Genomic DNA, 19,952 nt, shown 5'->3' with positions numbered 1-19,952 from the left:
TCGATTTATCATGCCAGGAAACTTCACACATTGACGTCTTTGCTGAACAGATTGAGGCTGCCACACAGAGAACGGCTCACAGTACGATGCTGCACATTGATGCCAAGTTGTCACTCACAAATGCGTGTGTGTGTGTGTGTGTGTATGAACTGCTCCTCAGAGTCAGTATTTTAATCCTTACATGGCATCCCCTCCATTCCCCTGGTGTTTTGTTGTTTTTAGACAGATTGACGCTGCATGTCGTCATTCAAGTGGGAAACCTGATGCATCCTAATGCAACAACGCACACTGTGTGTATGTATAGAAACTCAAGGTTAGGAAATATTAGTAACGATTTCTCACTGTTTTGTATTTTTTAATCTGACCTACCCTGATCAACTCCCAGAGTAATCTGAGCTGTCACTGTTTTAAACAACCCGGCACGTGCAACATCCAGAGCTGTTTGGTTGACCTCCTGTGTGTTGTTAGCTGTGTAAAACCTCATTCATGCCTCAGTCATTCAGGATGAGGAATCTAACAAAAAAAGTGTGAAATATGTCACATGTGTGATGTAGTGCCTTAAGAAATTAGGATTATACGAATCATTTACTGTATGTCCACACTAATATGGAAACATTTGAAAAGCATATTTTATCTGTCTGTTGCTTTCTGCCAAGAAAATTTACAACAAAGGAGTTTTTATTGCTGATGTCACAGCAATACCTCATTCTAACATGTCTTACATTTTAAGAACCAGCTAATAAGGGAAATTGGAACATATTTGCACAAAGTTAGAAAAGTTTGTCTATCCAACAATGATGATGGTTAAAATATTTTAGAGTGATTAACTAACTTGCATATTCATGACCGTCCATTCAACGCATGTCTAATGCATTGTACTATGGTAAATTTATGTTACAGTTACAGTTAAGAATGGGATGAAGTTGTGAAATATTTCCTAGGGGAAGGTTCAGGCCTGAAATCCATTCCGCTGGCTTCACCTTTGGACATGGTCTTACCCTTCGTGTCAGCTGAATGCAGCTGTGTCATGTTCTCAGTCACAACTCAGTTGCGTTCCAAATGTCCACTGGACGCGATTCAGAAGGGGAAGGTGTTCACACAGTCTGATCTTCTGCAGCAGCATTTCCAATATTGTTTAGAGTTGTTTTGCTGACATTATTTGTGCTTTACAAATATATTGAATACCTGTTTGCAGCTCATTGATAATTGATGAGGTAAAAGATCATTTTTGGCATTTTTAATAAACTGTAAGCAGCATGGTGTCTTCATACATGTTTTGATAAATAAGAAAGTACTCTACTAATAGGTTTTTCCCACAAAAAAGTTCAATTACCGTGTTAAAATTACAAATAATCTCTTTCCCTCACTGAAAAATACAGAATCATTTTTTATTTACAGAATCTATGACAATGCAAATATTTTTCATTTCAAAAGTTTAACTGCTGGACACAAGATGTCTCCTACTTCACTGTAAAGTCCATTCTCAGTTTTTGTGCACTGGAGGCTTTCAGTTCACACATCACACTTGTGTAAGTTGCATACTGGATCGCAATTGTAGCATGATGTCATTATTAGCATCGCAAAGCATGTGACTCTGTCATGGGAAGCCACTTTTGCATCCAGTCTAAGTTATCCAACTGTTAAATTTGGTTTCTTTTCACCATGACCAAAATCTTTCCTCAAGCTTATCCAAGTAGTTTTAGTTCCCTAAATGTATTCAAACTTGAACTTAACCACCACGGAGATGACAGAACAAAAAATGCTTATATAATTTTTCTCGTTTTTTCAGTGCAGTGACTAACGACCTCTTTGTTCTTTAGGTATTAAGATTTGTTGAAATGAAACCGATGGCACCTCCAGAAGGAGCAACAGTAAATTCCAACCCACCATGCTGCCAACCCGCCCACCCATCCGCTGTCTTTAGATTAGAAGAGAACATAAAAAAGAAAGAGCATGCAAATTATCATCATACTGTGTATTATCCTACTGTCATAATATTCCTTTATGTCATACCATTGGCTATGTACTCTTTACTGACTGAGTACATACAGTATATTCGTTCTGTCAACCCACTTACAGTTCTCTTAGGTCAGGCTGAGTGTACAAGGTTGTCTAGATACAGTTGAGAGAGGCCATTAACTGATCCGCAAGGCTTGTGGACTAAAACCAATCACACACTCTCAAACATTCTCACATCTATCTCTCAGATGTCGACCCACACTCATGTGCTGAGGTTGGGCGCGTCAGTCCATTTACTCCCACCTAATGACTGTCGAGACATGTGCACACACGCCTGAGTTCCTTTGACTTCATTCATTCCTGTAATTGCTAATGTTTCATACATCTCCCACACTCAGCGCTTCATATTCGTAGAAATACTGTCTCGATCGTAGGCCGTTAGGTCTGAGGCTTACAGTAAAGTTATCTTCCATAACTGGCTATTACAGAAAAGGGTTGGTGCAAAACAGAAGAACACTTTGCACATCTATTTCATGAAGCAAGTGCGTAGGAGATGGACAAATGGATTAAAAGTTGCAAACAATTCCTGAACACTGTCCAACTTGCAATAATACGTTAATTTGTGACATTTCGGTGCTTGCCCTTCATCAGGCACATAGTTTATGACAATGAGAAACCATCTTAAATAGGGAGTAGCTGTAAGCCTGCAACCAATTCCCCACATGCAGTAGGAAGGCATAGATACCAAACATCAATTTACTATATGACGGTCTCCGAGAAATAAAACACTCTGTATAGTAACAATCAAATGTACCATAAAAATGCTCACATTAAATGGGTAGATTACTATAAAATAAATGATTAAGGCCCCAAGGGCTAAACTGCATTCTCAAAAAGCTGCATCTCCAAATATTGCAGGTTACATTTGTGGATGAACCTGTCAAGATACATTTATATGGCATGTGAAAAACAGCATCAGTAAATAAATGGAACCCTTCATAATAAATAATCACTACATTAATGTATATGTATGTTAAATAACAATAAATTTGACCTCTACTCATTCAAGACTGTATACATTAAATTAAGTAGGTCCCTATAAATAGATCCTACAGTTCCCAAGAGATAATTGCAGTAAAAAAAAACGCACATATTTAGCAGGTTACATTCGTGGATGGACTTAACATAGTATTTAGAAAATGTCAACACATATGTATGCATCAATGCATACATATGTAAATGGACACAATCAACAGGTCACATTGGTAAATGAACCTGATAATATGTGTACATATTAATGCGTATCCAGGACTGTCTGGGGCTAGACAAGGAACCCCTCGGATTAATCTTTAGCGAAAAAGAGACATTAATGTGTAGACTGCAGAAAACAATCTACAGAAATTATACAGAAATTATTCAGTGTAAGGAATCACACATTCAGGGTCAGACTTTCAGATATACCAGTGTTTTCTGTCTTATTGCAGTTGAGTGGACAGTGTATGGACTGATACATGTAACAGAAAATTTCTTTTTTTTTTTTTTAGCATTCTTTTTCAGTCGGTCAGAGCACATCTTTTTGAGGGCCAACTCATATGCTTGATTAATCCACGGTGAAGGGTACCCCTGCTGTGCAATTTTTTCATATTCACAGCCTCCTATGAAGTCTTCTGTGGAATGACAAATCCTTCTCAATCAAAAAAGTGACTGATTTTTAAGAGAGTAGGGTGAAAATTTGCAGCCAGCATTAGGGTGTTTTTGTCAATGTTCTTCCAGTAGAGTGTTTTCATGACCCACATGTCTAAGGAACTCACTTTTTCATTACTATATAATGTGAATTGCAGGTTCCTGTTGAAACTGTTACACAGAGTAACAAAATCTGACAGTTCATCAGAAGAAGATTTCATCTATAAATTTGTACCATTTTATAATCTTAGACAAATGTTTATTCTTGACTGAACTGAAAAAATCCAAATTATACAAATCATGTTCTCACTTACCTCTAGTCATACAGATAATTTAGGTTTCATTTTGCTAGGGTTATGGACAATCAGTTTTTATAGGGAGCATTTCTTCTGGAGGGAGTAATAATAAATAATGATAATAATAATAATAATAACAATGATAATAACTTTAGTTGTATATCACTTTTCACTTCTACAATGAGACTGATGCTCACATCTTATAGTGCTGTGGTCGGGTTAACATCGGAATCAACAAAAGGCCGGAGCAGTTGAGTGTCTAATATTGCCATGGATGGGTCCACACTGGATTTAGTTGAAAGCCTAATGCATTGCTACACAGACACCAAAGGCCGCCTTGTGTGTCTGCATGAGACACAGACGGACATGACAGAGCGTCGGTATTTGATGACCTGGGAATGAGAACGGGTTGATGTGTGTATGTAATTGGGTAAACTGACAAGGAGAAAAAGAAAAATGGCAATGTATATTTGTGCTAATAATTATAATAATGCAGGGTTTTACAGCTCTGATCATGAAGTGCAGTCACAGAGCCCAGAAGCCCCACCCTGCTGCTGCAGAGTGGAGTGGCCTTGTTTATTCAGTTTTAAGTTTATTAAAAAGAATCGTGCTGCGTGTCCAAATTGCACCAAATTCGACACCGCACTCCCTTTGTTCCCCAGCAATGCACTCACTAAGTGTGGAGTCAATCCAATGAACGGTTTAAGAGATACATGAAGGACATACACACAGACATACAGACACACAAACACACAGACACACAAACACACAAACACACAGACACACAAACATACAGACATACAGACACACAGACATAGAGACAGAGATTCCTTTATCTCCTTTGATAGATAAACAGCTGGTCATGCCAGACCAAGTGACGCTGTAAGTGCACACCTCCTTTTCGTCAGGGGAATATAGTGTTATTTCTTCTCTCAGAAGTTACATAGACTTGCTTTATAATTTACCATTACTAAATAAAGGCACTCTGGTTGAACTAAGGACAACATAAAGGCACAAGGAGGCTCTTGTTGAGAGCGCAAGCAGAGAAAAAATCAAAACACTTAAGACTCTGTGGTTGCCTATGATAAGCTGGGACTGCAAAATATCAACATCCAAACGGAATAATTAAGTTAAATGTCCTTTGACTAGGATGTAATTCAATCCAAAGTGCAAAAATAAGATTGCCTGACATCAGACAGAATTGTCAACTTGTTACACTCCGTTTCCATCTTCAGTCTGACATTGCTTCAGGTACTGCCTAAACGATTTCTGTCGAGGAAGGGGATTCAGTTTGATCACCACTAAATGCTGTGGCTGGTGGAGTTCAGCGGTGCTTGGTTTTGGTTCATACATTGTCAACATGGCAGCCAGGTCACAAACTTTCTCATATTACAGCTAAACAGTACACTAAAATATGTTTCTGAAACATTTGAGGCGAGAAATAGGCGATGCAGCAACAGAATCTGATCAGCACTGCCTAGTTTTACTCCTTACAGCTTGACAATGCTTGACAACAGCGTTAGCCCCACCCGTCCCGCTGATTGGCTAATCGTTAGTCCCTGCCGTGGTGCTCATTGGATTGATCACTTTTCAGCCCAGAAACTGCTGTTTCATGTCATGATGCCAGACCAACAGGATCAGTCAACTGGACTCGGTGGAGTGGGTGGATTCAAAGGTAAAAAAAAAAGGCAAAAAATAAGATGCATGTGATTTTCCTTTTTATTCAATCAGAACTCATCTCACATTTTGTGGTAATTGGTAACTGGTGAACAGATCCTTTGTTGTAACACGTTAAACCAGCAGATGCATTACAAGCCCAATGTTTGTCTCTCCAACTACCGGATGACGCACGAGAATTGCTATGATGTTCAGTGTGATGTGCGATTCTGTCGCCTCATGTCGCAGTCAGTGCTGACGCAAGGTCCCTCTTCCCGAGCAAAACAAAGTCAACAGGAGAGTGGAGTGGAGTGGATGGCTGCGTTGAGGAAACTATGGTGTCGTTAAGTCAGACATCTCAATCAGTCACTTCAGCACTCTGCTAACAGGGGCAATTTACTCAAGGATTGTGATGTTATTTTAAACAACAAGCTGTTTTCCATCTCTTGAGGGATATTATCTTATCTAACTTGAAAACTGTTGCTATGGCTTCTTGTGTGGCTGGTGTATCAGTTTAGTAGACGTGGTATACTTAAAGTACCCCTCCCTGTCAAAAATGTCTTTTTCTTCTTCTTCTGTCAGTTGGATGTTTGAACTTCACTGTGCAGAATGATATCATACATCTAACTGTAGGAACAAGAAGAAAAACATATCTTTGAGTGCAGGGAGACTTTAAAATAAAATACATTTCATACTCTATCATTGTTCAGATTTTGAAATTCGTCTATCTTGCTTTTGTATTTCCATTTCATTGTTTGGTTTATTTGTCTTAGTAATGAAACTGGTCAAAAATAAACAATGTCACTTCTACAGTAGGTGTAGTTTTGATAGCAGAATATGTTTCAGCAAAAAAAAACCCATCATCAATAACTTCATTGTAAGCTATTGGTTTTGGTTGCTTCTTTCTAGAGCTGCTGTTTTTGCACAAACACGCAACCCAGTGAAGGAATCATTCACTGGAATTCTGCCGTCAGGAAAAACAACACCCATCTGTTGCTTACTAAAAGGGATTCATCTATAATGAAGTAAGCCTGTAGACCATAATTACAGTGAGTGTCAGAGCCAAAAAGCCACAAAGTTCACTGTGACACCACTGTTGTGCGTTGGTATGTGTTGGTGCAGGTAATTTCATTGCAGTTTATCAATGTGACGGTCGTATGCACAATGTAGAAAGAGTAAAACTGAACAGAATAGAGCAAAGATGTCAGAATCTGCAGAAGAGGGCTATGTTTCTGTGAAATGTCTTTTCTTAAATGGAATTTTCATTTCATGTTGATCTTTTCCTGTGACAATTAGGGTTTTAATTTCCATTTTTTACTCTTTGTTCACTATGTCACTAAATAGTGGAATATATAGTAAAAAGTAGATCATTTTGTCTGGGCACAAAATTGCAATCACCCTCAACATGTGGTGTGTGAGATAAATTGATGTCACACACATTATAATGACACCACACACCAATCATACACAGCCTAAGCGTGTGAAAGGCTCATTATTTTCCTTTTTTTCCCCTCCTTTTACTGATACTGTAACTGGGGTTCAAGTTATAGATATATATAGATATAAAAAGACCTACAGTAGATTGACACACTAAACTGCTAATATGATGTACATGGAGACATATAGTGCCTCCAAAAACTATTCATCTCTCTGATTGATGTGAAGAGGTGTCCACGTGATTTGAAAATGTTTCAACTTGGGTGAAAAATCTGTGCGTATGTCGGAGCTTTATGAATCTGCTTCATAAACATAAAGAGACGAGGGGGAAAGGGAGAGAGACTGGAGGGAAATAATAGAAAGAACCGGAGTCTCTGGTGAGTGCTGAGTTCAGTTAGAAGCTGAACTGAACACAATGCTGCCTATTGGTTGTAGACATTGTAATTTAATTACTGTAAATTCAAAGATCTTAACTCTTCTCCAGCGGGCCAATTTAGAGTACAGACGAGCACACACATCTCAACAAAACACACATGATAGGATAACAAAATAAATAGTTAGCATACTAAAAAGGACGACGTATAAATTACATTTTAACAGAGTAACAACTATACAGTAAGTGCTACAACTTAAGTGCATATTATATATTATTAGTAGAGTGTTGGGCACATCAGTCAGCAGTGGAAAGAAGAGATGGAAAGATTCCAAGAGGGGATACAAGAAGACAGTGAAACATTATAATCAAATACATGAAAAGGTTTTTGGCGTAGGTATAAATCTACCAAGAGTAGGCCGTCCTCAAAAACTGAGTGTCTGTGTGAGAAGGGTGCAAGTGAGGGAGGCCTGTGCATGAACACTCTGAAGGGGCTGCAGTGAACCATGACTGAGATGGAAGACACTGTGCAAACAGTTACTGTTGGCTATAGGTGCTTAACTATTTGTATATTAACAACAGTGTTGGAAGAAGAGGAAAAGTCTGATGAGACCAAGAGAGAAATCATCAGTCAGATAATGGGGGGGGGGGGGGGTCAAGTGGGTATGGGGTGGGGCATGGTGGGGGTGCACTAGGTTATTTGTAGTCACATCACATTTGGGGAGCCACAGTATTGAGATGGAGGCAACAATATTAGAGACACTTCTTCACCTGGACAAATAAACCCTAAAATTTTCTGAATGGATAGATACTACTAGAGGTATTGGAGAGATAGGGAGTGAACTTATCCTTTAAATGGACTAGGAGGAAAGAGGCCAAGGTCTATCTGAGCAGCTAAAAAGTTCACCTCTGCAATTTAAAACCCTAAAATTCCATTTTGTGCGTAATACTTAAAATAAGGATGTCCTGACAGCTCTGAAGGAGCTCAAGATTCATCCAGAAGGGCTGCCACCATATAAACCTGGAATCTGTGTCTACTGGCTGACCTGTCGAATGTGTAGCAGAACACAACATTAATTACCGTCAGATCCTGACTGAAGCTACCACTGCTGTGCCACCTGCGTAAATGCACACATGCCTCTCTCAATTTAAAGATGCACTTATTGTTTCTGCTGCTGTGTGATGCTGCAGAACTCAAAATCCAGAATCTGTGCTGCTGTTCACACACTGTCTCCATAAAACTTTACAGAGCCTGATCAGTTTACAAAACAGAATATGGAAAAATTGCAGTGGTCTGATGTACAGGGCAGATACTAAATACAGACTTGAAAAGGGTAAAAAGTTATGCAATGCATAGCGGGCTTTATGTTTGTGCTTACTGTAGATCTATTTGCAGGAATGTGATGTCTCTTGTGTTGATCCTGTGATTATGTGTTGAAAAACAAGAAAATATGAAAAAGTCCAAAGGGGATAAAAACATTTTCATAAGCACTGTGGATCAACCACAAACATTCCCATCACTACTTACATGTTCTTGCTGCTTCTCTGGTCCAGCCTCCTTTCTGTCAAATTGTTGATATTTAAGCGAAGCCATCCCTGCCAGTCAGATGTTTTGCATTAATGTCTCACTGGCATGCAGCCTGCCTGAGACACGTGGTACAATCCTTGGTCGTCAATCCAAAACAGTGTTCTAGATCTCACTGTGAGACATGTCCACCAACGACCAATGTGGAGCTTTGGCAACCAAAGATAGCCTGAGGCAAAATTCTGACAGTGTCTGAAATTTATGGCCAAATTCTCAGAATATGACTGCTGCTACAACCCACGTCTACGAACAAACCAATCAGAATACGACATGAAATGACACAGAATGCCTCAAACTGATATCGTACAGTCTGACCAAGCAGCAGCTACAACAGCTTGAGGTTGAAGCCAATGTGGAAGTACCTTAAAGTGCAATGCCACCGATGGTCACTAGATGTTGGCGCCAATTGACTCTCATTCAAAAAGTGTCAACTTCTCTCTAGACAAACTAAGTCAGTCATTTTTTTTCAATGATTCATGGTCTCAATCTCTAAATTCAGGCCCTCTAATAAGTGTGCTGGCGGTCATTTTGGAGATTGTTGCTCCTTTAATAAGCTATGAAGACTATTGTCACAATATTTCATAAGTTTAATGTTACTTGATACGATACCTGACCAATAATTTATAATTGGCGTCTTGCACAGTATGACATGCAATAAACTTACACATTTGTAGTTGTTGCACAGTCTAAAAGGCGCCTTAAGTCAGCTTACTGACTGACTACTTCTTCTCTACTTGTACTTCTGTTACACTACGTTTTAGCAGTGGCTTGCCCATTAGCCAAAATTATAGTCTCCCTTTAAAGCGAGTGTGACAGAAAGAGAGAATGAAAGAATGGAAATGATAGTTAATTATCACATATGTGTGTACTGTATTTTATCACTTTCTTCTGCTCTCAACATGCATTTCTCAGCATGCATTTTTATCTCATAGCTCAACTGCCTCCTACTGCTCTCTGTGTCTACATTTTTTCTCTCCTATTTGACACTTTTCCTTGTCAAGACTCCAGATGGCATCTCTATTTTTAAACACGCGGGCTGCTTTACATGAGAAACAAGAGTCCTTGACCTGGTCTCTCTTTTGTCCAGACCGTGCTGTCTTTGAGCAGTGGCAGTATTACTGCTGTTCTGATTCAACTGTTCTCTCCTTTTGCTCTAGGCCCAGGATCTATCCAATCAGTTTCCTTGTGGGTGGGGCTACCACCCAGTAAGCCAATCCTCTCTAAGCTCAGCCTTTGTTTTGGAACAGATTCCAGGCTGTGCAGTAACACCTGTCATGTTTGCTTTTCATGCCACCCCTTCACTAGCTCAACTGCTGCAAAATTTACTGAAATGCCAGCCAATCATGATGAGTAATATGAGAATGTGTCCACATTTTAGCTGTAAATGCAACTGCATGATCGGTTTGATGACTGTCTTTGACTGGCTTTGCCTCCAGTTTGTATTTTATAGTAAAATCAAGAATAACATTATATGATGATGATGATATATGTCCTTTCACATCTCTACCTATGAAAAAGATTAGAAGCTGTGAGGGTGAGAGGAGGCTCATTACTTCTCATCTCTGTTCATGAGTTTACACAGCGGCTACAAATACAAATACTGTGTGTGTGTAATATAAGATTATTCCCCTATGGTACAAAGTACAAATAAAGGCGTAGAAGTTTTCCAATGTGTGTGTATGTGTGTGTCTGTGCGCGTGGGTGTGTGTGTTCGTGAGTAGTGCAGCTGTGGGAAGTTGAGCAGTTGAACACTGTGGGAAGGTCACAGCAGAGAGAGAGAGAGGATGTTGGGAGGGAGCATTCTGTGCTGGGATGAGCCAGGTTACGCAGATAAAGACTGTGACCTTTAATTAACATGAACACACACACACACACACACACACACACTCAAGCGCATATGAAAAATTAGTTCCTTCAAAAAACGCATGTACAGTTCTGAGTTCACTCAAGCAGTTTTTTTTAATCAAAATATTTATGTCATATGATACTTCTCAAGCATGATTTTGACTTTCCACCAATTTTCATTCATACAAAGTCATACATATGAAAAAATAGAGACACAAAAATATGGAATGACAGCAAGCCCCGAAAATATAAAAAACTCATATATTATCATTATACAGATGAAAATTCAATTCAAATACAGAAGAAGCATTTTTACCACCACAATGTGAATTATCAGGATGATACAGCACATTTTGTTGCATTCTCTGGAAGTCATGATGTCATGAACGACCCATGTGATGCACATAAACACACACAAATAGCACGTACAGCCTCGTTCCCATGCCTGCTTTGTCACTGATGAGGAGAATCTGCCAGTCAAGGCTGGATCCATTACCAACACTTTTCTCCCTTTTTCACTCTTATTTTGTACCCTTTGTTTGCTCTTGTGCCATGCTACACTGTCCACACGTGCTGCTGTAGAAGAGCTAATATGTTTGGAGTGTGTGACAAAGATGTGACAGTCAGGAAAGAAAGGGGCTTTTTGCACTGATATTAAAGTCAAATGACTGTCATGACTGCCCTTTGAAGCAACACAACTGTCTTTGTTTACAATAAGAAGAAGGAGAAATGTTCAGACAAACCGTTCACTGTGAATAGAAAAAAAACATTTGTCTTGAGCAGAAAAATACGCATTAAAAAGCAGGCGTGATATTGGCTGAAGGACGTGATGACACATGATGTTTGGACTGACATTATGTTTAGTGGAACAGCAATTCTAAGAAAATCATGTGCTTTTCTCCTACAAAACACACAATGGTAACCGATGCTGATATGTAACATTAAAGATGAAACCCATCACTTTCTGCACGTGTCCTCCCTCCGCAGCAGCTAGAAGTGACTGATGTTTAAATCACAGTAACAGTAAGTGGCTTTTATATTAACCCATTATTCTTGAACCCACAGTGTAGTATGAAAAAGTGTGAAACCTCTCAGCTTATGCTGCTGATTTCCATGTGTTAAAGCTGTGAACATGGTGTGAAACATGTTGCTATAAGTGCGATGGCTCTATATTTAACATACTTGATTGGCATTCTGAAGCAACATTTCTCAGTAGCAGACTACAGAAATAGTGGAACGATATTACACTTTCATAGCTTGTAACATTGTGTATTTGGTGTATTTTTGGTACATTTATACATAGTTTGGTCTCTCTTAACTCTGGCGTCTTGGTTATTTTCCTCTATTTCTGCTGCCTTGTATCTCTTACTATGTAAAAGTTTGTATAAATTCAGTCCTGTAATATGATGTAATGAATAACACTAACTTACTTAAAAGTCCATCTGCATTTGAACTTCACACATTGATCATATACACTCACCGGCCACTTTATCAGTTATACCTGTGCAATCTAATGCGATCCAAAAAAAAGTGTTCCTAATATTTTGCCCCCCCTCATAATGGAGCAGGCAAAATATCAGGAACACTATTCAATATGCACTCCAGTACACCACCACCACCCACCATGACCTCAATAATAAACATAAAGTAGAATTATCACCTTTCTGCCAATGTCAACAAAAACTGTAAATGTATAAGCTTCATAAATGTAGAATTTATGGCAGAGCTGTTGTATTGGAGCGCATTAGATTGCACAGGTGTACCTAATAAAGTGGCTGGTGAGTTTATGGGAATGTAGAGGGTATGTTTATTAAAGAAAGGGGGAGATTTGGAGAAACTGCTCCTTAAGAGGGACGCAGATTTCTAAATTGGGCACATTAAACTCAAGAGGGTTAAATGAGGAATTAGACTTGAAGCCACTTTTATAGAGTCTACTGGATTTTTATTTATCTCAAATAGAACAGAATCCATTGTTTTTTAAGAACAATTGGTAATTTCACTAACAGATGGGTGTGTGAAAAAAGGATATTCAACCTTTTTACTCACTGAAGGGTTAAAATGAAAGTGTGTATTTATTAAAGAATATTGCAAAAAGCTGATTGTAGTATTATTATTATGTTATTTATTTATGTCATTAATATTTTTCATATTTTTGTATCAACTAAGACTAATGATATTTTGTTTATATTATTTTGAATAAGGAGATGATTATGATGTTTTGTATATTTGGTATTCACAGTGATTCATCAGTCACATGACGAATCAATGTATTGTAAATATAAGGGCAATGGGGGTTGCGTCAGACGGAAGGAGAGATAGCAGAAAACATTTGGTAAATAAAGTGTGGTGTACTGGAGATGACTGGAGTCAATTGTTATCAACAAGAAATTGATAACAATTGACATACATAATGCTGTAATACTGTACCTGCAGTTTGTGACTCAGCTGCAGATATGTAGGCACTTTCTGTAACCAGTAACAGACAGTGTATAAAGGGTATAAAACATAAACTCTCTCTTTGTCCTGTATGAATGTGGCTTCATGATAATTACACATGTTGTGCAAAGTATATCTAGAAGGATCAGGGAGAATTGGTTGTTTCTAATGAGTGACGTCAGTCTGTTTTGCTAATAACATAAACACCATGGTGGATGTCATCTCATGCAGGTTTAACTTGCTGATTGAGTGGAGCTGAATGCCAATATGCACTGAAGTAACCTGGAGATTGTCTGTTTTCTCCAGAAACCCAATTTCTTAAATGTCACATAAACAAATGAGTGAGGTTTCCTCCATTGTGGGAAGAGTTTATATCCATAACAAACCCAAGACTTAAGTGGCAAACGAAGACAAAAACTGAGACTAAAACAGAAATAAATAAGTGTAATCACGGTACTTTCCAACTGAAGAGGAAGTTATATTCCAAAATCAAACACATTCAACATCACAGCTAATAATGGACACTGGCGCCTGCATTCAAGTGGATATCAGCCAGAAAGTTTGCAGTATAGCAATGTATCATGTCTTCTTGTGCTCACCATGTTCACGCACATGAAGTTAAATCTAAATCTCATTGATATGCTTAATTCACAAGTGCTAAATCATGGTCGAGCATCTAAAATCCTTACAATGATGTATGTACGTATAGTATTTGTATGAATTCTGTGGTCATTTTTGAGATGACCATCAAACTAGATCAAACCAGGCAAAACAAAACCAGAGAGGTTCAGCACAGAGCAGTTCAGAGAAACCTACAATAAAAACCCTCTTTAGGATGCAGGACTGCAATCCTTGGTTGATCCGTGCTAAAGCTCAAGCACATGTTTTCTTTGAGCGCACAAGCTTCTTATAACAGACTTGGCTCTTTTTTATTTGTATCTTACTGAATAGTTCTCTGAAAATTATGTTCAGCTCCAAATGATGATTGGTACTCGTACAAACATGAACACAATGGATGCTGACGTCACTGTCTAAGATGTGTTTAATGTGTTTCATCCACCACATGGCCACTTGTTTGTCATGTTAATAACGAACCAATAGATGATGAGGACTTCCGTGAACTTAAGCCGTCTTAGACCAAACACAAACACACCCAAAACTGGCCCTCATGCATGCAGCAGCTACTCCAACAGCTCAACAAACACTGTTGTAAAGCACAGCTGTTTTACAACTGCATTTACCAGCCTCTAATGTCTCTGAGAAGTTTCATTCCAAAGTGAAGGATCGGAGGAGCTTAGTCAGTTTCTAACTATACAGATAGTTTTGGCAGTAGTTGCCAAAATTTTGAGATATCAGATCCAAAGGGCACCAAATTATTGTTTTCTTGGGGTTCCTGGAACAATCTATATAAAGCCTGCCACATCACAACATTCACCTCCTTCTGGATAATCAAACTACTATCAACAAAGAAAAGGCCAATGAAAATCATGAGTCAGCACAAAAAAAAACACACACAGAGGCTCACACACACATGCTCAGACACTAGACTATTTAAATAAGGGACAAAGTTACAGTGGTAAGAAATATAATTTGGACAGGGAGGTGAAAGTTCTCAGCTGGATGGCTGATGACTCCAAATTTAAACTTGGGGCTCTTGATAACAGGTTTAAACAATGGACATACAAGTGCATTACAGCAATAAGCATAATAATTGACAGGGGCAAAATTCAAAGTTTTAAAAAATTAAATAATAGGAGAAACAAGATTTGTTTAGGTATCGGCAAGTTAGAGATTTCTTTGAAAAAGAGGTAAACCAGATTTCCCTTGTGAGCCAAACAGAGGAATTGTGACACCGTGTGTATACAATAATAATATTGGTAGAGTGATATCAGTGCTGCATCAAGGATTGGTGATGAGCAGAGGAATCTCTACACTGTATATTAGAGATAAATGGGAAACAGAACTCAAAATACAACTATCCAAAGAAGGCTGGTACAATATATGTAAGATACAATAAATAACCACCAGCTCCAGGATGTGGAGAGAGTTCTGTTGGAAAAATATAGTCAGATTCTTCATTACTCCCAAGACTAAAAGTACATTTCCATCTACACAAGAGACATGCTGGAGGCTGTGTGTGGAGAAAAATGCAGATGACACTCATGCTCTCTGGGAATGTATGAAAATGAGAAAATACTGTGATGATGAATGGGTAGAGTTGGAAATGGTGCAAAGAGAATTCAGCAATCAGAGTTTACTGAGAAATGGGACAAATGGACTGCTTGTAAAACCCATCACAAAGACACTACCAAACCCTTTGCACGAAGACTGAGATATTTTAAACGCACAATATATAATTTCAGCCGCTAGGGGTCTCTCAATCAAAACAATAACAAAAGACGGAGTGTGATGACGGTGTGAAGTAGCAAGGGATCATGGGAGTTGTTGTCTTCGTCATTAAATAACCAGTTTCACCGGGATAGGATTACTCCAGTGTTAATCATTCAGGATGTTCTTACCGGGAGCCGAATTGACTGCGGAGGTATCCTCTTCTCCAGAACAAATGGACCCGGTGATTACAGGTAAAAACACTAAATAAAGCTGTTTCACCTAAAAAAAAAAATCAGTGTTTCTCCGACGATGTACGGCGACCACCGGACGTCCGGTACGGGCTGTTAGCCGAGTGGCTGCTAACACTTGTTCGGTTTATTTCTCTTATAACTTTATCCAGACGTTCGGCCGGTTTCTCCCGGGAGCCGAGTTATCCACAGAGGTCTCTTCCTCTCCTAAAAGAAACGTACATGCAAATTAAAATCGTTAAAATACTAATTAAAGCTGTTTTACGTAAAAATCAGTGTTTCTCCGACGATGTACGGCGACGACCGGATGTTCGGTACGGGCTGTTAGCCGTAAACAAGTAGACTGCAAGCTAGCAAACATAATTGTAAACATCGTAAGTTTCAAAATATACTTGCTTTTTTGAGGAAGGAAATGCATTTAACACATTTGTAAGAGCTCAAGGATGCAAACAATGCTTTTTTGGTGAAGAACAGTGAGTGTTATTATATCTTTTCTTTGTTTACAAGAAAACTCAAATTCTCGTCACCCCACAGTATGATATCCCCGTTGTGTTGCCTCTGAGCTCCGAAACAGCCAGTCAGCACCTCTGCAAAGACATCACAGTTTTTAGGGACAAATTTTAGCAGAAAGCAAAAATAGTTCTAATGTCCAAAGTTTTATTTCAAAACTACATTTTCTCTTTCACCCGTCAGTACTGAATTTAAATCTTTATATAACCCAATCCTTCTTTTTGAAAATAAATTACAGGATGTTTATGTGGAGTAAATCACACAGTTTGCCATGGGAAATTAATATTTGAAGAGATGGACATGCTGTATATCTACAGAAATAATTTGTGTTGTAATGTTAACTTTATTAAAAGTAAGTTTGTTATTGAAGTTTGAAGAAAAATGCAGTTATTCTTCCTCTGGCCATTGATGTTTTGTGATTCAAAAGTATTCAGGAGGAAAACCAGTTGTGTGAGCTGTTAGGAGGAAGTGGAAAGTGAGTCCCATTTTTTTTCAACTGTACAAATTCTGATGATTTAATAGAGGTTTTTTTTTCTCATGAAATGGCTTGACAAAGCCCTGAAATATTCTGGTGTGCAGATGAAAAATTCAAATTTTAATGTGTTTAAGTTTGCTAACTTTTTCTTAAAATCCTGGAAAAGAGAACAAAATGGATTGTTTAACTGGAGTTTAAATTTCTCCAGTCATAAATGTTTTTTGAATTCATGAATTTTGTTGTAGACAATGACATTCTGTGGCTTTGATTGTGAAAGTTGTTTAAGTTTCTTCTTTATTTTTTGGACTTCACAAGGTTCTCTGATCCTGGCTTATATGAACTTGTGGTGTCTTGAAAGACCATGCAGGCTAGGCATAGCTGTGACACAATATTAAGAGATTTTTACCAGCTCAAAACAGACTTTCAATGTTTTGTTTATCCCGCAGGAAAGGAATAAAACAGCATGCTGAAGTCAAACATTGATTTTCATAGAACAGCAGCATTACTTCCTGCCATTTTACTTCACAAAAATCCAACGCTCTTATTCATCTCTGATTCGAAAGGTCACCATGCAGGAGAGCTCCTCATCTCTCGTGACACAAAATCCTCCTGCTCATGTGGAGCGATTAGGCCCTTACTATTGATAATTGTTTGTTCTGCACTCGAGAGGAGGGAGAGTTAGGGAGGGGTGTATGTCGATGAGACTGATGTGTATCATTGGTGCATGCAGGGAAACAGAGAGAGAGATTTGCTATGACTTATCAATTTACACAGATACATGAGCGTGAGACGTCGGCCCATTTTGCCATTTTCATACATCCATCTGCTCTGTTTCTTTTCACTCACACTCAACTGCATTTTGCATTCAAAGTAATGAAAATGACTTGACTGAAATGTGATGAGCAGTACTGTTGCCCTACCAACCACTGTCATTGTAAATCTGAATTTTTCTCTCTTAAAAAAAAAAACAAAACAATATCCCTACATGATGATTTTGAGTTTCTTTCATTTCATAATGGCCACAATCCTGGTGATAAGATACTGTAAATGAAAGATGTTGGTGTTTTTGCATCCTGTGTATTAGCAGTGTAAATGCAATTGTAGTATTTTAATAATAGGATCACAGATATGTGCATGAGGCCAGTATTTCAGCCACCACCCGTTAATATTAATCGGAATGGATTATTTCACTGGTGTCTGGTGTCTTGCATCAGTTAAAAGATCATATGATGGGCAGCAGTTGCACAGCGTTTACAGAAAAAGGCTTGCAATGTGATCGCAAGGGTCGAATCTCAGGCCTGGCTGAGGAAATGTTGCTGGTATAAGTGAGCAGTTGTTAAGAAGTATCTAAGTGCACTTGTAACTACTGTGTTAGTCATGATACCGTCATCTGTTTGGACTTGATCTCCATTTATTCTGACGGGGAACCAATAAAAGCAATACCTCCATGTAAATACATCAGCACACTCCAGCTCCTCAGCAACAGGAAAATAACACAAAAGACAGTAATTCAATATTCGGTACGGAACATGAACTCATGTACAATAAAACACACGTTTGGGTTGAGTCGTACTGCCAGGATGGTGAGTGGAACAGGTGGACCCAAACGCAGGAGACGGCAGGCAGGCAGGATACGATGCAGAATATTTAATGAAGTAATTCAAAAGTCACAGGAGACACTGAGACACAGGAACACTGACCATAACCACAGGAATAAACGCAGACGACTCGACAAAGACCGAACTGAAAACTGGACTAGGGTGTGATTGCAAACTGAACACAGGTGAGGGAAAGGAGACGCAGGTGAAACACATGAGGTAATCAACAAAGGTGGGAAAACCCAGGAAGTAAAGCTAACAAGACACAAGGAGAAAACATTTCAAAGTAAAACAGGAACTAAAGTACAACAGGTGACACAACACACAGGCAGACTGGGAGCTGATAAACCGGGGAAGACACTAGGAGCAGGGCTGGGCTAACGAGGGTAATGCAGGTCAGGTGAGAGGAGGTGTACATAAACACAGGAGGAACATACAAGGGAATCAGAGAAAACCAAGAGAACAAAAACAAAGTCCAGGCAGGATGTGACACACCCTGCATTCCTTATATGGAAGGTCCTGGCTCCAGACGGAAAAGATGGCAAAAACCATAAGCACCAACTGCGGTCTTCAAATCAGCTCCAATGCAAACCAATGGGTGACGTTACACCTTGCTACGTCCATCTTTATATACAGTCTGAGCTTTCCACACCTTTAAGCTAACCGCAGTTAGCTGTCAGAAACAGAACCAGTACACTGAAAGGTTTTTATTGATAGGTGAAGACAAACATTGTGATATTCAGGGATCAAAAATATGCACAAATCATAGGATGGAATAATAGATGGAAACTTAACAGATACACAGTCTGTACATACTAACTTCAGAGGTATTCTCAGTCAGGTAGTGACTACATTTTGATAAATTTTGTGCAATTATATGAATAAGAGGTTACTGTTGGTTTATGGGGGGAAAATGTTGTGGATAAATGTTTAAATATTTATAGACCTATAAATTCAGCTATGTCCCTATGCAATCAGTGAACAATGGCAAGAGTTTAGATGATAATGCAACTTTCCACCTCTTGAAACTCTTTAAAAACAGTTTAATTTAGGGGCTCCAGATGCCAAATGTATCATGATCTGCATGGTTTGAAATTGCCAGAGGAGAAATTTTCCATCTCCAAAACAGCTGCCATGTCTTTCCAATTGGAAATTTAGAAACAAAGACCAGCAGCCCAAGTAAGACAATGGTGTAGGAAGGATTTATATTGATATCTGGGTGAAATAGGAAACTGTCAGTCATCTATTGTGTTACTCGAAATGACATCTTTGCTGCAGCAGCAACCTATCAATTAGTTTATATCACATATAACACTGTTTTATAATTCAAGGACAGCGGCTTTTTAAACTTAATGACAGTCAAGAAGTGCTGCTCACTGGCAGTTGTCAAGGACCGAATGCTGAGGAAGTGGTGAGTCAATATGAGAGGTTGAATGAAAACAAAGGTGTGACAGATAGAGGGAGGGTGAGGAGGAAAAACATAACACTCAAATGAAGCTGTGTGTATATATCAGTTTGAC

The 19,952-nt window shown here is 38.7% G+C and overlaps 1 long non-coding RNA gene across 2 annotated transcripts in view; it reads left to right on the top strand.

Annotated features, from left to right (window-relative positions):
• The first annotated feature begins 13,806 nt into the window (after positions 1 to 13,806).
• Positions 13,807 to 19,952, top strand: part of LOC137171903 (uncharacterized) — a 60,253-nt gene continuing 54,107 nt past the window's right edge. For both annotated transcript variants that reach the window (XR_010924832.1, XR_010924833.1), the window contains exon 1: positions 13,807 to 15,852. This is a non-coding gene — a long non-coding RNA (uncharacterized lncRNA). The remainder of the gene's footprint in view (positions 15,853 to 19,952) is intronic.

This window comes from Thunnus thynnus, chromosome 20 (assembly GCF_963924715.1).
Source record: "Thunnus thynnus chromosome 20, fThuThy2.1, whole genome shotgun sequence".
NCBI classification, from domain to species: domain Eukaryota; kingdom Metazoa; phylum Chordata; class Actinopteri; order Scombriformes; family Scombridae; genus Thunnus; species Thunnus thynnus.
This window is presented reverse-complemented; position numbering and strand designations above follow the sequence as displayed.